Below are 18,692 nucleotides of genomic sequence, written 5' to 3'. Positions count from 1 at the left end.
ATAGCAAAGAGAGGGAAAGGTCTGAAATACATGGAATAGTTTTAAATTGGGAGAATTGATGTCGCTTATTGGGCTAGAATACAGTTTTCAGCTGCTTCATAGTATATTCTAGTGTGAATTTCTCTGTTGTTTTTATTTCTTATAGTTGCAAGATACCAATTTGGAAACAGTCGATAGTCTGGGTTTAGCTGAAGCTGAAATATAAAATTGGTAGGGAGAGGCCAGGTATCACAGTGCATATGGTTGTATCCTGTGCCTCTGCTACTAAATATGTCAAGCATTTGATCAGTAGTAGCAGTGCATGACCTTTTAAGACCACTATGCGAAGGCTATTTAATAGATTTCAAGTGTCCATAGCAATTAGTTCCCACATGAAATATTTATTAATCTCATGAATTTCTCAGTTTTAGGCTTTGTGCTTTTATTATAGATGAGATGTATTAATTGATACTTCAATAGACTAATTTTAGATTTTGCTAAAAATAGACATAATTCTATTTTGGGACACTGACCTATTCTTTTTCCGGTATATGTAGTACATTTATTAGCACATTTGAATTTCTTTTCTGTTTTTAATGGAGTATGATAACATTAAGAAACCATTCAGGATTTATTTTGAGAGTCTGGATTTTTTTTCAATGGTATAGTACCTATTTTTTGAAAGGATTAAAAACTTTTAATGAATCCCTTTTGCAGAATGTAGAAGGATGGTAAAATCTTGTGTACTCTTATTAATCATCAGTCAACTTTCAACTAATTTATGTTGTATTAACTTTTTTCCTATAAAATGATTACCTGTAACACAGTTGCTCTGCATGATTTTAGTCTTTCTAAATGTGATAGTGACTATATTTTCTCTTTCTACAGTTTGGGTTCACCTGAAAGTTGGTGCTGGAGGAAAGCAAACCATTATGTAGTTCTTAAGTTGTTTATTTATAATATAGCTTTCTTTGTCTTCAAAAAGAATCACTCTGGGCCAGGCGCAGTGGCTCACGCCTGTAAACCCAGCATGTTGGGAAGCCAAAGCAGGCAGATCACCTGAGGTCAGGAGTTCGAGACCAGCCTGGCCAACATATAATGAAACTCTGTCTCTACTAGAAAATACAAAAATTAGTTGGGCATGGTGATGCACACCTGTAGTTCCAGCTACTTGGGAAGCTGAGGCAGGAGAACCGCTTGGAATCCGGGAGGCGGAGATTGCAGTGAGCCAAGATCGTGCCACTCTACTCCAGCCTGGGCAACAGAGCGAGACTCCATCTCTTTAAAAAAAAAAAAAATCACTGTTGGTTATTTGAACCTTTTGAAAAGAAAATGATTCTGTTAATGAAAAACAGGCCAGGCACAGTGGCTTATGCCTGTAATCCCAGAACTTTGGGAGGCTGAGGCAGGTGAATTACATGAGGCCAGGAGTTCAAGACAAGCCTGGTCAAAATGGCAAAACCCCGTCACAAAAATTAGCTGGGCATGGTGGTACACATCTATAGTCCCAGCTACTCTGGAGGCTGAGGCAAGAGAATCGCTTGAACCTGGGAGGCAGAGATTGCAGTGAGCCAAGATCGTACCACTGCACTCCAGCCTGGGTGACAGAGCAAGACTTTGGCCCCCCACCAAAACAAAACAAAACAAAACAAAAAACTCAAAGAAATTGCTCTCTAAGTACACTAGGATTTATGGAAGGATATCTTTCTGGACAATAAAGCTTAATATTCTTAAAAGTAATATTTTTAATTTAAAAATTAGCAATATCTCAATTTTAAAGAATGTTTTTCTGTTTGGTTACTCTTGGGGATTAAGCAGCACATCTGTTTGATTTACCTTATTGCATACATTATAAACTACGTGAAGATATAAGGGATACGTGTTGATTTTCTTTTTTAAAATCGCACTGTATATTTTTAAAATTAATACATGCTTAATGTAGAAAATGCAGGAAATCATAAACTATGCAAAGAGAATAAACATTAGTAATCCCACCAGTTATAATTCTTTTAAAATAATATTTTCCAACAAGTATTTGAATGCCTATTCTGTGCTGTGTACCATTCTAGATATTTGGGATAGAAAAGTGAATTATAGAAGTTCTCGTTCTCAGAAATCTAGTCTAGATTATAATTTCAGTATGATTACTCTATTTTGATAACATATTTAGATGACAAAAGCATAGAGTTGTGACAAGGCAAAATAAAAATTTATTAGAAGTTATGAGTAAAGAATAGTTTCAAGCAAACATAAATTTTAGCCTTTTCATGACTGCACGTCCTAAGATAACTGAATACATATATGTCTTCTTTTCCCACTGGGTGTTTATTGAATGCCTGTTATGTGCCTGGCACTGTTCTACATGGTGAGACTATAGCAATGAGCAAGACAGGTGGGATATCTGTTCTCATGGAGTTTACATGCTGTGGGGCAGGAAGAGAAACAACAGCAAATAGGTAAGCAATTAATGGAGAGGATAATGATGGATGCTAGGAGGAAAATTAGATGATGTGATTAAATCTCAATGGTCTGTTATGCTGGTTACTAGAATCTACAGCTGGTCTCCAGGTTTCCTTTTAGCTATTTGTCTCTTCACCACGGAAATTTAACTAATAATGCCCAAAGGAATCAAACGGTGTCATCTTTGCTTCCTGCCCTTTTGTACTCTCTCCTGGAGGTTTCCCAGTCAGTGAAATGGTTAAATAGTGAAAACTGGAAATAATTAAGAGTCAAAACAAGGCATATAGAAAATTATTTCTCAGATAATTTGGACTTTCAGGAAGCTAGGAGTTTGTTGAGTTTTTACAAACTTGAGTTTGTACCTGTCAGTATTTCAACAGTGCTTTATGTTTGTATGTTCTGAATTAAGAAAAACAAAACCCTACCAGTTATTAGGAGTCTGAAAAAGAGTAAATAATTCTATCACTCTTTGTGGAATTTGCAGTTTTATTTTGAAGTTTTTCACGCCTCGTTTAAAAACTGTAATCTGTGTTACCTTATAAAGAACTCTTGGTTTGTAACCGAGCTTATTAGACAGTCTTTAAAATTGGTGTGTAAGACTTTAGTGCCCTGCTTTCTTTGGTACATAAGAACTTGGAGTGTGACCCATGACTCATCAGTTGACGTTGTGGTGCGTTTTTAGAAACCAGGAATGCCATAATAGATTTCCCTTAAGCAGCAGTAGAGGAAGTAAATACAAGAAAACACAAATTTGTCTATTTCTGTGCTGGTGTGATTACGGCTGAATGTTAAATTGATTCTTAGAAATGTATTATAACACTGGACATTTCAATAAGCTTGAATAGAATATGTGTAAACAATGTGTCTTGCAAAAAGATTCTTAAATGTAGCAATAATTTACATTTCTCCCATTTTTATGATAGGAAATAACTTTGCAGATAAATGTGATAATTAATATTTAGATTTGTGTTTTACTTATTTACTTTTGAAACAGAAATGAAGCAGTAAAGAAAAAGCATTGTCTTGGGCATGCAACTTCATTTTTAGTGCTCCATAAAATTTTTCTTATTTTTGATGTGAAGATCTTGTTTCTGTACTTTGCTTTTTAATCATGTATATAAGAACCAATCTTGACTGCTTTCTAATTTCTACTTTATTTCTTTTTGTGCATGCTCCCTTGCTCCTGCCATAAATATACTTCCATACACATGAAAGTGTATGTGTTCAGATGGATACTTCATGAAAAACAAGCCTGAGGTGAGCTCTTCACCCCAGCTACCTGGTTCGCCTAGAGTTGACTGCTGTTAGTTTTTTTGTATATCCTTCCAGTCATATTTTGTGTGTATAAACTCATGTGTCTATCTATATATTAATACATAGATATTTTAAAACTCATACTGTTCTGTACCTTGATTTAAAATAGTGCAAAATTTGTTTTACTTTGCTAATTTTTTTGAAATTTAACTTGATCACCTTTTGTTTGCTGATCCCACCTTAATTAATGTAACCTTAAGGAAAACAGAGGTCTTCTTTGTTGGATATAATTGTGAACAAAATGATTATTTGAGCCTTTTTTTTTTGAGCTTTTGTCTTTTTTTTTTTTTTTTTTCGCTATAAATCATGACCTTGTTGCTTAATCCTTTTTCAAGGGAATGCTGAACACAATAAAAATTAATCTGGGCATCTTCAGGATAACTTAAAATAGGATATTTACTAGGTGGCCTTGGTCTAGCAAATATAGCACAACCATGAAATAAAACATATTTGGTACACTAATTCTGCTAAAAAGCTTGATTATTAGGGAATTTTGTAGTACAAGTTGTGCTTAATTAAAAATTATTTGTTTAACACATCTGTTTGCTAACTGGAAATGTCTTTGTGCATTTTACAGTGTTCATCAAGTCTGCAGATTGTCCCTTTACAGTTTTAATATTTGTAGTGGACACTCTTAGAATAGCTTTCATTTTGAGGATTGTCAGGTGCATCCATTTTGTTTTTCTGAAAAGGGGTGTGGGAGAGGTGGTCTTTTCCTTGAGTTCAATTAGAATATGATGTTAGATCTAGAGGGGAAAAAAAGGTAAATTGTTTTCAGTAATTTATGAGTATTGCCATAGAAAGTTTTAATATTTTCAGTGTTACATTGCTTTTCTTTCTGTGGTGAAATATAAGTGGACAGAATTGTGCAACTGCCGATATTAATCATTGTAATAACTGCCGTTTGCGTGACTACTCTGTGGCTTATCTCTGAGCTAGGAACTTTAAGTTTCATTCAGTAGTTAATTGTCATAGTAACCCTGTAAGGTCGATATTTTTCATTTAAGGACTGGAGCTCAGAAAGTTTCAGAGGTAATATACAATTTGGACAAGATAATATGGTTACCTATGATTGGAAACCAGACTTCTTTGATCTAAAAGCTGTCTTACTCTTTACTGTACTAGGGTTATATGAAAAGTTAAAGTTTTGATAGAATCATAATTGTTTTCTTTCTTCTTGCTGAAAAGGACTTTAAAGATCATTTTAGTTTATGCCACATAGCTGGCCAATGAAGAGATAGGTTCTAAGAGTAAATGGCCACAGTCATGTTCTTGGACTCATAATGAGATGATTTTTCAATAGAAACTCAGTGGAATTGTTTTGTTTTAATGCAGTTGAATGATTTTGTAGAAACCCTGGTTTCAGTTTTAAAGGGAAAAGCCTGTTGCTTGCATTATCTATCTCTGTCCACCTGTCTGTCAGCCTGTCTGCCATTCATCTATTAAACCTAGAGAAAGGAATAGTTAACATTCTTTATATACTGCTTCAACTTCTTCGTTGTTTAATTTTGGTTAGTAGTCTTCAAGCTTACGTAGTGAAATGTTTGGAAGGGTAAGGGGGTTAAAGAGTAACCCCGTTTGTTGCAGAGACTGGACCCGGTAAAAGCATGTAATTACCCTGACTTTTGTAATGGGCTATCAGCAAGAACTCTAATTTTATCAAACCCTTCTTGTAATACTTATCTAGTGAGATATTTACCTACATGGTTCTGTGTATTCATTTTGTATGTCGTTTTCTTCAGAAAAGGTCTGTTTTTCCCCCATTAAAATTCAGTAGGTCAGCACCAAAAGGCAGGGCAAAAAAAAAAATTAAATAGAAATAACTTAATAATAATACAATTCAATAGGAAATGGCAGTTTAGGAGCAAGCATAAGAAAAGCGGTTGCAACAAAAAAAGACTAACATCTTTGTTTCAACCCTTTGAGCCATAGATTTCTTTCTTTCTTTTTTAATTTGTGGAATAGTAGAATTTTTTACTTTTTATATTATAAAATAATTAAATGGTAGAACATTTGGTAATAGATATTCATAGGAAATCTGGAAAAACAGATAAGAGTAAGAAAAAAAGTGTGTAATCTCTTCTACCATATATATATTATATCTCCATGGTTTGTTCTTGCTCCCATTTCTAGTTGTTGGGCACTCTTCTAATCTGCAGTGAAACTTCTGGTGGATTAAATTTGTGATGCTCTTTGGAGTGTCAAAGGACTTCCACTAAATCCCTCCTTGTTCTTATTCTTTACCCTCTGTTTCTTTGATCACCCATAGTGTGCTCGATAGCTGAGGAGCCATTTGCACGGAGTGCACTGCTGACTCTGCCCATTGTGTGGATCTGCTGGCCATGCCTGCTCTCCTCATCTGAGAGGGTACCATAGCATAGCATGGAAAGAGTGTGGTTCATTTTATACTGTGATTTTTGAGACGGAGTCTCGCTCTGTCGCCCAGGCTGGAGTGCAGTGGCGCAGTCTCGGCTCACTGCAAGCTCCGCCTCCCGGATTCACGCCATTCTCCTGCCTCAGCCTCCTGAGTACCTGGGAGCCTGCCACCACGCCCGGTTAGTTTTTTGTATTTTTAGTAGAGACGGGGTTTCACCGTGTTAGCCAGGATGGTCTTGATCTCCTGACCTTGTAATCCACTGGCCTCGGCCTCCCAACATGCTGGGATTACAGGTGTGAGCCACCGCGCCCGGCCTTTTTTTTTTTTTTTTTTAAAGGAAGGAAAACATTTCAGAAAAACAGCAAAACAAATTGGTGCATTGCAGAGTGGTATGAGTAAGATAGGCATGTGTTAAAATGGTAGTTGGACATCTCCTTTTTGGTGGAATACATAATAGTCATTTTTTCACCAATTTGAAGTTTGTCATTGTAAGCTACAATGACATTAAGGAGTCAGGAAGCATTTCTTAAAATTTTGTGCCCCATTGTTGACATTTGTGTAGAAGAAAAGTCAACAGTAACTATGTAGGGATTGGCTGCCCCTTGACAGGTAAGAGACTGCATAAAAAATGGGATCTGACCATGAAACTGTTTATCTATTCAGGCACCGCTAGTGGCTTCCCTAAGTGGCTATTGTTACTGTTTCTTTGTCATCAGTAGATGTCTGTTTACTGATGTGGACTGTCACCTGCTGAGTTCTATAATGGCATCGATTATGTAAGCATACTGTATTTAAAAATATCATAATATATCCAAGAGTGATTTGCTTGTTTCTGGGACAGTTGTGCTGCTTTTACAAGCTAATTCAGACTGTGCAATTGTGCCAAGGTGTGTTTTTGTTTTTATTTTAAGGAATGGCATCAGATGCTATTCTTGGTCCCCCCAGAACTTAATTAGAGGACATAGTTCCAAGATGGAGTTATGTTAGAAAAGGTGACTAAATATTTTAGTATAGCAAATGAGAATTAGATTTTAAAGAGAGACATTGACAGTGTTCTTTTTTAACAAATATCTTTCAATTTATATTATTGATCTAAATTGTAGGTTAAGTGAGCCATAAATTGTTGATATTATTAAGTAGTAAGAGATAAACTGAAAGAAAAGTTAGTATTTTGATACCAGTTTCCTAAGCAACAGTGCTAATATTTGACAGCATAATTATTTCATGAGGCACTGAATGAAAGTGTAGTTTAAATCATGTGACTTCTTGAAAGTAGAAAAAAGTTTAAAGTTATATATAAAATTTATAATATTGTAATTTCTCTTAATGTTGCCCTATATCTTATGTACCTCAATTATTTTTGTGCTGTATCTTACAAATAGATTTAACTCAAAAGTAATTAAAATATTAATTGATCACACATAACACAATGGCTAAAATTAAAAAGACAGCATCAAATGTTGACAAAGAATATGGAGCAACCAAAGCTTATACATTCTTGTTAGGGAAGTCAAATGGTACAACCACTTTGGGAAAGGTATGGTGGTTACTTATAAAACTAAGCATCTACCTTCCCTGGGACTCAACCCTTCTACTCTTAGGTATTTACCCAAGAGAAATGAAAGCATAGGTTCATAGAAGTTCTTGTTGATACTCACCAAAAACTGGAAACAGCCCAGTTGTCCATCAATAAGGGACACAATACAGTGATATACTGCCAAGCAATGCAAAGAAACAGACTACTGATATATACCACAGCATAGGTAAATCTCAAAAACATGCTGAGTAAGAGAAGCTGTATGCAAGAGTACATACTCTATGTTCCCATTTAGGTGATACTCTAGAATAGTCAAAACTAATCTATGATGCAAAGAATATCAGACCAGCGGTTGCCTCTAGAGATAATTGGGATTGAGATTGGCTGGGAAGGGCATAAAAAAACCTGGAGTAATGATTCTGTTCTCTATCTTAATAGGTATTTGCGTTCCATAGTTGTATGCATTTATCAAAAGCTTAATTAATGTAGACTTAAGATTTGCACATTTTACTTGGTGTGGTGGTACATGCCTGTAATCCCAGCTACTTGGGAGGCTGAGGTAGGTTGATTGCTTGAGTCCTGGGCAACATGGCGAAATGCAGTCTTAAAAAAAAAAAAAAGTTTTGCACATTTTTTTTTGTATTTAAATTCCACCTCAAAAGCTAAATGTAAACAAATAGGGAACTTCAGTTGATATGCATACTGTCATATTTAGGAGTGTACTGACTTCTGCATTTACTTTGAAGATCATGAAGTTGATAAAACAGGGAAGGATGAGGAGATATGTGACAAAGCACATATAGTTAAATCTTAATGGTAGACTTGTAAAGTACAAGTGTTTACCCTGAAAATGTTGAACTTTTCAGTATGTTTGAAAATGTTCATAGTAAATTGTTGGGAAGGTCAGGTGCAATGGTTCAACATGCCTGTAATCCTAGCTACTCTGGAAGCTGAAGTGGGAGGATCGCTTGAGCCCAGGAGTTCAAGACTACAGTGAGCTGTGATTATGGCACTACACTCCACCCTAGATGACAGAACTGAGACCCTGTCTCTAAAAATAAAAATTTTTTAAAATTTTTGGGAAAATATTAATAATGGAACTTTTCATTGTCTGTTCATGCATGATATATTATTTTAGAAACTTTATTTTGTTCCTCTTTGCTCCAGTGATATTTATGAGCTTATGGCTGAGAATTTTTGAGAACTTAACTATACTGTTAATTACACCAAATCATAGCCTTATTTGAGGAGTTAGAATTTAGAGAAGTATCATTCTAGTTTATTAATGCAGTTGTCTTTCTTTGGGGCTGTCATCAGTTTTCTCAGCAATGTCTGCAGATAGGGTGTTATAAATCATGTGGCTTCTGTGGAATTGCATCACGTATTGCTTATATAATGTCTTTCTTATTTTTTCTTTAATGATGGGGAAGAGGGAGGGAACAGTAAAAATTTCTTAATTTCAGGCACTGCTGAATGTGGACTTTGGAATTAGATGGACCAGAGTTTGAATCCCATTCCAATCACTGATAGCTTAGTTGTTTTTAATCCCTTGGATCCCCATTTTCCTCATCTATAAAATGGTAACGGTGATGGTAACTACTTCATAGGGTTTGTTGGAAAGATTAAATGAAATACTGCTTGTAAAGCAATCAGTATAACGTCCAGCATGTAGTAATAGTGAATAAATTGAGCTATGAAGGAATAAATCACTGGAAATGGACTTTATAAGACTCTTCCGGGTTGTTTGAGTATCAAGTGAAGCAGTCAAGTAATATGGTTAAAGGAAGATAGGCCATACATCAGGCTTATCAGTGTTAAGCCACTTTAGTCTTTGTGATTCTGGGGAAGTTGACTTGATGCCTTGTTGCAGAAGTGACCCAGGTCTGGCCCATTAAAGCATCACATGTCCCTGGTTACTGTGATTGGTTCAGCATAGGTACATGACCAAGCCAGCCATTAGAAATAGGAAGATGTAATTCCGGGGCATTTGTTGGCAATATTGTGGAAGCAGAACAAGGGGTCTGACACTGTGCCCCTAAAACTTCTGGGAACTAGCTGCCACATGAAGCCTGAGAATGAACCCAATCTAGAGGAAGCAGAGTTGGGAGAAAGCCCCGAGTCAGTAACACCTATCTTATTTTTCACTTAAGCCACTTTCAGTCAGGTTTTCCATCATTTGCAGCTGAAAGAATTCTACACACAGTTGCTCACCCAGTATCTTATATATTAATGTTTCTTACAGATTTCTTTACTTACTGAGTAATTCTACGGTTATGTTTCTGTACCATATATATTTTGCATGTATAGTGGCTAATCTACTGGTTAGATTTTATGTTCTTTGAGGAAGCGACTTACTCCTGATATGCATGCTTTTCGTCCCCATTGGAATATCTGTACCCATGTTGTCCAGTACAAGACACTAGCCTTTTGTTGGCATTGGGTTTGAAATGTGGCTGGTCCCAACTGAAATGTGATGTAAGTATAAAATGTACACGGTTTTTGAAATGTAAAATTTCAAAAACCTAATATGACAAAAGAATGTGAAATTTCTCGATCATTTTGTATCGTTGGCTAGTAAATGTCTTTGTGCTAGACTGAGCTCTGTGAGCTCTCCAGAGTAACCCTATCCTCTGGTGCAGTGCCTGGCATGCAGCAGATAACCAACACATATTTGTTGAATGAGTCATGAATTTTCTGGTATATAACTGATGTGCCTGTTAGTTATGTGCCATGCTGGTTAACTGATAGGGGAAAACAAGATAAAGTGGTTTTAAAAAATGTATTATTCTTTACTCTTAGGTTTTCTTCATCTAGGCTGTTTCCATGGAAACAGCAACCAAAAGATTTTCAGGATTGGCATAATGCTCTTTGGGTGATATTTGCTGCCATTGTTAACCAAGATCCACAAGTTTAAATATTTAGATGTGTGTTTCTTGAGTTTGAGATCCAAAGTGTAAAAGTTTGATTTGAGAGAAACTTGCTAAATATTTGCCTTTTTGGGGTGCCTTTGAAATTCTTCCCTTCCATTAACATAATCTGCAGGAAAGTAAAAGAGTTGCCAAAGTACAGATGCTATTCTATTCCTACAAGATACCTTTGTTATTGTTTTACTTTATATTGTCTATTCCTAACTTACTTCCTAATTATAGCTTTGTAAATATGGATTACTAATTGACCTTTAGCTGGTTAGAACATAAGTATATTGTCTGTAACGTAAATGAATTTCTTTTACTAGAATCGTAAGTTCAGATTGCAATGAGGATGCTAGTAGATAAGGACAGAGGCAGTTATATCCCAAATTGTTCAAACACCTAGAGCCATTGGCAAGAAAAACCAAGTGGGATTCCAGATCTTGAGGCACTAATTTACAAAGTAGTGGTCAGTGGCCTTAGAAGACAGTGTTGTTGCAATGAGTAAACAAAGGCTCCTTTTGGTATCTGTATGTTAAAGCCCTAGGAGAAAAGCTTCAAGCTTGGTTAAAACATTTCTGTATAGACCCTTTTATACACAAAGGTTGCATTCAAAGCACTGTACAAATTTTGTGCCCCATGACAAATATAAATGAATGTTTTCCAAGAAGCTTTGTGAGAGATTGATGGGCAGCTCAAAATTTGAGATGCTATTCAGTTTTGTGTTTATTCAAATTGATTTTGATATCTGAACACGGAAGCATATAATTATTGAATTCTGTGGATACAAAAAGTAGTGTCAATTTTGAAGCCTCCATTTTATTACAGTAAAAATTAAAAGTGAAAATACAGAATTGTGGAAAATTTTTTGTGAGACTAAGAAATGAGGTCCATCCAGCATTTTGGCCCCCATATAGATGGCAATACATGTTTTCTTCTGGAAAGTTAACAATAGAGGGTAACTTCCCCTTGGATCTGTCATTCACTTGTTTATGTAAACATATATATGTGTATATGTACATGTTTGTGTATGTATATACTGTATATGTATAGGTATGTATATATTTTGGTTTGTGCAGCCTGCTTATATTTACTATACTGTAAGTACTAGGTACAGTATATACTTTAAAATTATAGCTGTGGAATCAGACTGCCTGATTTGAATCATATTTCCATCCCTCACTAGCTTTAGGTCTTGGGCCTTACTCTCAGTTTCCTCATTTGAAAAACGGGGAGGAATGTGAGAATAGTATCCATCTCAGGGTTATCTTGAGGATTAAATCTGTTAATTCTCCATCCCAGTTGACACTATGCCTGATATAAAGTAAGTTCTAAATAAATGTTAGCTATTATCATTCCCTCTCCAAATCTATTCCTTTTACATGTCAAAATTGACCCCATGGGTTAATCCCTGTTCAATTTAGACTGTGTATGATTTTGTGACATCGGTCTCATCCCCTTTTGTTTAATAACAAAAATCCTAATATTATGTCCTTGTCCTGTGTTCTTGTTTTTTCACTTCTAATTTTAGTGGCCTACATCTCAACCTTTTTCTAGCTGCACTGTTTTTCTTTAGGTGATTGGACTTTGATGTTTCAGCCAGATGTGGGCCATAGGTGTTGATCATGTCTTTTTTTTTTTTTTTTTTTTAAACAGTGCTGAGACCCTTACCCACTCCTAAGTGGTGTGGTAAGGATGTGCTAAGTGATGTGCTGCGGTGAGCTGGAAGAAGCTTTGTAGATTGTTTAGCACAGTGCCCCAGTTTTTCAAAGCAGAAGGTTAGGGCCTGAGGCTGCAACTCCTGCTGATAATGGACATTTGTTGTAAATTGAAAGGCATTTTATTTCTCAACAGTACAGTTTATAGAGTAAAATAGTAAATGGATTATTAAATTTTGGCTTTTTGGAGATACCAGGAAATTCTTATATTTATGAGAAACTACTTTTGAATTGTAAGGAATATAGGGATATTTTGATGGGAAATATGAAGGAAGTTCCCTTATAATTCTCTTTTCTTTGATATGTCTATGCTGGTTATGGTATGCTAACACCTTTTCTTACCCTCTTTTCTTCTTTCTCTCTTTTAAAACTTTTGTATCCTAAAATGTTGCTCAAATCCATTCCTCCTTTGACTGTTCATAGTCATTTCCTTAGTTCAAGCTCTCATTACCAGTCATCTTGGCCATTGCAGTAACTTTTTGTTTTACCCCCCTTCATTATTGCCATAACTCTGCTGCCAGAGTTACCTACCCAGACACATGGATCTAGTCACATCATTTGACTCAGGAACCTTTGCTTTCTCTCTGTACCTAGTCCAGCCCTCAGACTCTCTTTTCTGTCCATCCACCCCCGTTACATGCATATACCCACACAGAGTGCATCAACTATTTCTGAAATATCAATTTTTTTTTTTTTTTTTTTTTTTTTGAGACGGAGTCTCGCTCTGTCGCCCAGGCTGGAGTGCAGTGGTGCAATCTCGGCTCACTGCAAGCTCCGCCTCCCGGGTTCACGCCATTCTCCTGCCTCAGCCTCCCGAGTAGCTGGGACTACAGGCGCCCGCCACTGCGCCCGGCTAATTTTTTGTATTTTTAGTAGAGATGGGGTTTCACCGTGGTCTCGATCTCCTGACCTCGTGATCCGCCCACCTCGGCCTCCCAAAGTGCTGGGATTACAGGCGTGAGCCACCGCGCCCGGCCCTGAAATATCAATTTTTAAAGCTGTTGTTCCTTGTTCCCCATAACTGTCCATTGAGAGTCCTCGTATTGTTTCTGAGCCCGTGTACTTCTCCAAGAAACTTTTCCCAATTATTGCAATAGAAATCACTCTTTTCCACCTATACTTGCATAACACTTTGCTTCTTTTATTCCACTTGACCCAGATATCCTTATATTGGATGTCTGCCTCTCCTGTATGTCGTAGCAGGACTTATAAACTGCTGTGTTTCTCAAAATATTGAGTGCCGTTTTTATTGTGAAATTAGGAAGATATGGTTTCAATGAAGTTGGCCATCCACAAAAGGACAGATTGATTTCTGATAAGGATAGGCCTTAGAGGTTTTGATTTCTGATAAGGATAGGCCTTAGAGGTTTTTCCCTGTAGTAGTAATCTAATGATAAAGAAGTTTATGATTGAGACTAGAGACAACAGGGAGGCTAACAGAAGCCTTATATTTTTGAGGGGAAAATGCCTACTTAGATGTGGAAGGCAACCTTCAGAGAAGCACTCTCTATTAGACACTTATGCAGGTGGGTTAAACTTTACAGAGACATTTATCTGTATGTTATGACATTGGGAGTAGACTGAGAAAGCCTCTTTGTTATGTTGGCTCTATTCAATTGTATTTCCTTGGCAGTGTCTTAAAGAGTCATTCCTTTAATGTTTAGCTTTTTCTCTTGTCATGTACAAATGTCCTTAGACAAAGGTATATTTTCATAAATCATGTGCAGATCACTTGATTGAGATTTTCTTACAGATTTTGTGAAAGATTTTATTTGGAAAGATTTTGTTTGGAAAAGGTGGGTAAGAGTAAAGAATGTAATATTGAAACAGAGGAAGGGAAGAATGAAGAAAAAGAGAAAAAGTTAAGAAAATAACAAAATAAAATTTGTGAAATGGAATTGGTCTAGGGCTGGCCGTATGTGTATGTTTAACATACATCTCCATGGGATCCTTTCCTGTTCACCATCTTTTCTGTTATAATTTGTTTTAGAAATAACGGTGATTTGGCTTTGTTAGAAACATGGTTTATAATAAATGATGAATCTGTAAACAATTGTAATTTAATACTGTATATTTGTTTACATCTCACTCAATTGTGAATGGTGCCATGTACGGTTTGTGTGTATACATTTTGATGGATTTTAACTTTTTATAGTTTGTATATGTTTTATGGTAGTAAATGACAAAATGTGCATATATTTTATGCATTCTTGACATACCTAACTTTTTCTTAATTTTTTCAGTATCTCTAGGCTATACTGTTCATCTGTGAGTTTTTTCAAATTGTCACAGATCTCCAAATAATTTTCTAGTAAATTCATTGAAAAAAATCCACATATGAGTGAACCCATGTAGTTCAAGCCTGTATTGTTCAAGGGTCAGCTGTACATGCAAAAGATAGTTGAGCACCATAGATACTAGTGTTTGATACCCTGCACTGAAGCCACCTACTTGTTCCTTTTCTGAGCCTCAGTGTTGGCTTCGTCTTAGCATATGGTTCCTAATAAGTTTGAGTATCTGAATACTCAGCCTACAGCAGATTAGCAGTAACAGCTCTAAGTATGTTGTTGGGGGCCAGGGAGAAAAGAGGATGAAGTAACAAGTGACAAATACCATTAGGGGAGGTGGCAGAGAAACTGAAAAGTAGAAGATAATATCCAGGTACAAGAGACAGACTAACAAATATTGGAAACAGAGAGATTTGAATGGTTTAGATGAATGGTTTGAAGTGACAGCTGGCTAGGACACAGGGTTTTCGGGTTTACAGGTGGACATAGAGACAGATATGATAGAATCTTAGTTATTTGTTAAGAGATCACCTTTTGTGATGAGGAAGTGAAACTAGAGGCAATTAGAAGATTATCAGGAAGTAGCAGGAATCTGAATTAGAGCAGAGGTAGTGGGAATAAGAATTCTAGAGACAAAATTGGTAGGATTGGTAAGGCAGGTAAAAGTTGAGGACACATTTGTTCATTCATATTCCCTTTCCTCAGGTTTATTATTAACCACATACTGATGTCAGGCATGGAGGTATAGAGATGAACAACTAAGACTTGGTTTCTGCCTTCTAATGGCTGTTCAGTCTGTAGGGAAGACACATGCAAACAAGTGATTGCAAACCACTGCAGTGAGGTGCATGATAACTGTGATAAGTGGCGGTGGAAGGGACATAGTGAGAGCTTGTGTTTGGGTGGATTGGGTAGAGCTTCACAGCAGAGTGTTTACTTGAGCTGACCACTAAATGGATGGGGGTTCTGCAGATACCCAAGGTAGGAAAGGACATTCCAGGCAGGGAAGAGGATGCTGTGGTCAGGAAGTTGTAAATAATTTGGTGTGGCCAAAGCACAAATGTGTAGAATTGTGTCAGAAAGTGAAACTAGAGTCAGATCTGGGAAGGTTTAATTGCAAGGTTGAATAATTTGGCTTTAATTTTGTAGAAGCAGTTGGGGACCACAGAAGAGTATTCAGGCAGGGAAAATAGTATCATGGCTTTTTTGGATACTAGTGTTGTGATGGAAGGTAGGACAGAAAAAAGACGGGAAAACCTGCGTTTGCTAAAAGAGTAGGTGCAACAAATAACTGAGAGTGGTGGTGGGAATGGAAGAAAGGGGAGGCCACATTCTGGAGGTGGAATCGAGGGGAACTTGGTGCCTAGGTATGGAAAGTGAGGCAGGGAGTGAGAAAGAGAAACGGGAGGATCCTCTGGTTCTAATTATGTGATACTGGGAATATAGGCATGCCGTGAGGAAGCGGATCATTTAGAGGGGGATAAAGACCTAGTTTTTGAACACAAGTGTGAGGCAGATATACTCTAACAACTGGGAGAAAAATAAAGTTAGATCTATTCTCATACTGCATACTAACCAGAATAAAGTGATAATAAAAAAATTTTATTATACAAATGAACTATACAAATGAAGAAAATAGAGGCAAATATTTATCTCATTATGAAGAAGAAGATAAGAGTGGTGGAAGAACTCTCAAAGGGAAAAGTGAGTGTATTCAATTACATGAAAATTGACAGCATCTTTATGCTGGTAGACAACTAAAAGGCAAACAGGAGGCTTGGGAGAGGTGATTATAATAATGTGATAAAGGGTTGCTGTCTTAATATGTTGAGTTCAAATCAACTGATAAGAAAAACAGTACAATTCAATAAGAAAAAACTGGGGCTAAGGTTATAAACAGACACTTCACAAGATAACTAAGGATAATAATCATATGTTTAATTTAGCTGGACTAAAGATGCAAATTAAAAGAACAATGAAATATTTTCAACTATAAAATTTATAAATATTAAAAGAAAATTGACTAGGCTTAGAACAATTTTGAAAAAGTTAGTATATTTATACATTGCTAGTAGGAGTCCAAATTTTGTTCACCATTTTGGAGGGCAGTTTTGTAATGTAAATCAGAAGTCTTCCTTTCACTTTGGTCCAACAGTTTGACTTTTTTGGGGTTTGTATAAAGGAAGTAATTGGACAGCTGTTACAAAAGAGTGATAGGATGAGAACAAGAACAAGAATGGTATAATTTCAGCCAGCAGACTGGGCGTGGTGGCTCACACCTGTAATCCCAGCACTTTGGGAGGCAGAGGCGGGCAGATCGCTTGAGGTCAGGAGTTTGAAACCAGCCTGACCAACAAGGTGAAACCTTGTCCCTACTTAAAAAAAAAAACAAAAAAACACACACACACACACACACACACAAACCAGGCGTGGTGGTGGGCGCCTGTAATCCCAGCTACACAGGAGGCTGAGGCAGGAGAATCGCTTGAACCCAGGAGGCGGAGGTTGCAGTGAGCCAAGATTGCACCATTGCACTCCAGCCTGAGCAACAAGAATGAAACTTCATCTCAAAAACAAAAACAAAAACAACAACAAAAAAACGTTTCAGCCAGCAAAGAGTTTCAAGGAGAGAGACGTTAGTGATATTGAAGAGAGATAAAGTAGTATGAGGGTCTGAGACTGGCATTAGATTTAGCAGTTAGACATTCATAACCACAGTGAAACTAGTCTCTGTGGCTGATGGAGGTAGGAGCACTTTTAGGTAAGGAGTTGACAACTGCAGCATGGTATTTTTCAAAACTATTGGAGATGAAATGGAGGTGAGGGAAAGGGTAACCATTGTAGAAGAATGATTTGTTTTTAAAGTTGATAAGACATGAATGTTTTTGTACGTGATGGGGAGAAAGTTAGAGATTGGAAGAAGATGAGATGAATGACAAAGGCTTCCAAAGGGATGAACCCAGGTGGAGGAGAAACTAGCTTTTAGAAAGGAGAGGGAGAGATGTGGCAAAAGAAGAAAGGATGTAGACAGATGCAAATCATAAACCTGTAAACATGGGGGTGAAAATGTTTTGTTAATGGGGTGGAATGCTATCACCTCTGATTGTTTCGCTTCCTACCAAGATACAAATTTCCCCTTTTCATTTAGCATATTTTCTCAAAAGAATTGTCTATGCTCTTAACTCCTCCCTTCCAATTCTCACTTGAACTCATTCCAGGAGGGTTCTGCTGTCTCCACCAAAACTATCAAGGTCACCAATGAATTTACGCTGCTAAATCCAGTGCTTAATTCTCAGTCCTAATCTTATCTTACTTGCTTACGGGATTTGACACAGTTGATTATTTCTTCCTCCTCGGAACACTTTTCTTTATCTGCTTTCTCTGTACAATACTCTCTTAATTTTTTTCCAGTCACAGTGGACACTCCTCCTCTGCCTGGTCCTCTTCATCCCCCAGAAAGGTGCCAAGGCGGAGTCCTGAATCAGCCCTTCTCTTTGCTGCTTACACTCATCTACACTTTTAGTGATCTTTTCCAATCTGATGGCTTTCCATACCATCTTTACACCAGTGTTTCCTAATTTATATCATCTTCCCAGTCCTTGTCTTTGAACTGGACTTGTGTGTGCAACTGTCTATTCAGTGTCTCTTCTTAGAAATACAGGCAGTCCAAATTTTACATATTCCAGCTTAAGCATACCCATTAAACCTGCTCTCTTACAGACTTGTGCATCTCAGTTATGCTAACCCCATCTTTCCAGTTGCTCAGATCAAAAATCTTGGTGTCACCCTTGACTTTCCCCCCTCCCATCAGCCCATGAACACATTTTATTAATCAGCAAACCGTATTGGTTCTACCTTCAGAATATATCTAAAATTGAGTAATTTCTCTCTATCTCAACTATGTTCATCATGTTCAATCTACCATCATCTGTGGCTCAGAATATTTCAGTAGGCTTTTAATTGCTTCTGCCTTTGACCCCTTCAGATTATTTTCAACATAGCAGCCAATGATCTGTTAAAATCTGACTCAGAGTAAAAACCAAAATTTTTTAGGCCCTACAAGATTTAGTTAGCCCAGTAACCATTCTGATGTCTTGTCTTCTCTGAACT

The 18,692-nt window shown here is 36.8% G+C and overlaps 1 protein-coding gene across 5 annotated transcripts in view; it reads left to right on the top strand.

Moving 5' to 3' along the window:
• LNX2 (ligand of numb-protein X 2) overlaps window positions 1-18,692 on the top strand; it is a 73,511-nt gene that overhangs the window by 10,732 nt on the left and 44,087 nt on the right. For 2 of the 5 annotated variants that reach the window (XM_019039820.4, XM_063697225.1), the window contains exon 2: window positions 3,655-3,696. The exons of the other annotated variants lie outside the window; for them this stretch is intronic. The gene's annotated coding sequence lies outside the window, so the exon portion shown is untranslated. The remainder of the gene's footprint in view (window positions 1-3,654; window positions 3,697-18,692) is intronic. 5 annotated transcript variants of the gene reach the window in all.

Source organism: Gorilla gorilla, chromosome 14 (assembly GCF_029281585.2).
Source record: "Gorilla gorilla gorilla isolate KB3781 chromosome 14, NHGRI_mGorGor1-v2.1_pri, whole genome shotgun sequence".
NCBI classification, from domain to species: domain Eukaryota; kingdom Metazoa; phylum Chordata; class Mammalia; order Primates; family Hominidae; genus Gorilla; species Gorilla gorilla.
Note: the sequence above shows the minus strand (reverse complement) of the source record. Positions and strands in the feature narration are given on the sequence as shown.